The sequence below is a fragment of the Wasmannia auropunctata genome, unplaced genomic scaffold (assembly GCF_000956235.1).
Source record: "Wasmannia auropunctata unplaced genomic scaffold, wasmannia.A_1.0 LD336076.1, whole genome shotgun sequence".
Classification (NCBI taxonomy): Eukaryota; Metazoa; Arthropoda; class Insecta; order Hymenoptera; family Formicidae; genus Wasmannia; species Wasmannia auropunctata.
This window is the reverse complement of record NW_012026814.1, coordinates 6045378-6047329: the sequence shown is the minus strand read 5'-3', so window position 1 is coordinate 6047329 and position 1952 is coordinate 6045378. Positions and strand designations below refer to the sequence as shown.

Here is a 1952-nt window from a genome sequence, read left to right as displayed (position 1 = left end):
TTTAAAAGTTTTTCACTACTAAAATGGCGGCTCCAGTGTCCGGGTTAGGCGATGCGATTATGTCGAGCCCCCTAAACGGGCGAACCGGTTGCTCCGGCAGATTTGAGTCTGGAACAAAAAACCAAATTTTTTCTTTAAATATATATCATAAACTAATAGACTACGTAGGGAAATTTGAAAATACCTTTTTTTTCGAAAAATGGTGAGCATATGAAAAAAAAATTTATTTTTCACATAAAAATTGCGTAATAAATATTTTATAAACAAAAAAGTTTATAACTTATCGTAAAATCCCTACGTAGTCTACTAAATTATACATGTAAAAAGATACTCTTAAAATTTGAAGACAATCGACAGAGATTTGTAGCCGCTGTCGGTTCGCCCGATTTAAAAAAAGCAGTTTCGAGAAAAACCGCTTTAAAGTTTAAGTAACATTTTACAGTCGAAAGTTATGGTTTACCTTTAATCTGCGAAGCCTGCACCATATAGTTGTCCTTCTAGTTGTGTGTTGAGCTCTTCTTCTTCTTTTCTAGCCGATTTTGAAGCAATTCGAGCCATTTTTGCAGCCTCAGACAGTGATTGGTTCGAAATATCGATGCGAAGTTCGTCAGCTTTAACGCAGAAATTATAACAATTCGTTCCAATTGTCATGTCTAATGCGCGTATAACTTGCATTAAACTGCTAATTCCATCGTTAAAGATACATACGGCAAGATGTCCAGCAATATCCAACATTTTTTCCGCTTGACGTAGTTTTTGGGGCCATTGCCCATACCGTTGCGTTGAAACTTTCATTGCTGTTTTGAGTAAAACCACCTACGCATCGATTCAGAAGATCGTCACTACTCAATTCTTCGTAGATGGGCTTGATAGCATCGAAAACTGTTTTCGAAAGAAGCTTCTTGTGTGAAAAGTCATTTAATGAATTCGCGGCTTTTGCCTTTTGCCATGAACACCATGAATTTTCACCAGCTGGACAGTTGTCATGTTGAGGATGTTCGTCCGTCGACAGCTTGTGATATAGCGTCGCCCAAATTTGGCTTTTCATTTTTTCTACCGAATCGTGATTCCTACGAATAGCCAAGCCATAGTAAATCGAAAGTTCATCAATAAGTTTATTTGTTAACTTTTCTTTGCCGCCGAGACCGCGCACTTTCTTTTTTAAATTTCTTAGCCGAGTGCCCATCCTCTTCTGCACGTGATCGATACATTCTTTCTTCTGTACAACGAAATTCTCATATGGTTCAGAATGTAAAAGACCTGAAAAGGTTTTAGAATCGCCGTCTCCAACATAGTTGCCGTATTTTACTTGATATAAGGTTTCAGAACGCTTAAACATTTCGATAACTGCATCCACCTCCATTTTTCCAACTGAGCTCGTATGGTTTATTAGACAATCATTTTCATGTGTTGTGAGCCACTCTTCATACTCTGCAGTATCACTTTTAGTTTTCCAATATTCGCAAGCTTTGCAGTAACTAGATTTTATAACGATATCGATTACTTTGCCTGTGTTCCATCCGATTAAAAACACCAAACCGAACAATGATGAAAAGCCTCGTTTCCGCCAAGAGCCGTCCCCTGATACTGTCAATCCATTTGTTATACTTTTTCTTTCATTTTCATGTTTTTCTATTTTGACTGCACTTTCCATGCTAGCCTTACAAACGCGTTCTGAAGCATCACAAATAATTTTGACTACTTTATCATAAAATGAGTGGAATATTGGCCGAGGAAGTTCCATGAAAGCACAAAATTTCTTTATTCCATGTAAATCTACTCCAAGCAGTCGCATAGCTAAAATCATTCTTCTATTGATTTCATACGCTTTCTTATTGATAAGTGGACAATTTGAAATTTCAGTTTTCGCACAATTTCCACAGGATACAACTATTTTAAAACCAAGTCCGCGTACACTACTTTCAGTGAATTTGACGTCTGAGTTGCATAAT

General features: G+C 37.1%; 1 pseudogene; it reads right to left on the bottom strand.

Annotated features, from left to right (window-relative positions):
- Nucleotides 1-39: 39 nt before the first annotated feature.
- LOC105449357 lies at nt 40-1186 on the bottom strand (annotated as a pseudogene).
- Nucleotides 1187-1952: the final 766 nt, after the last annotated feature.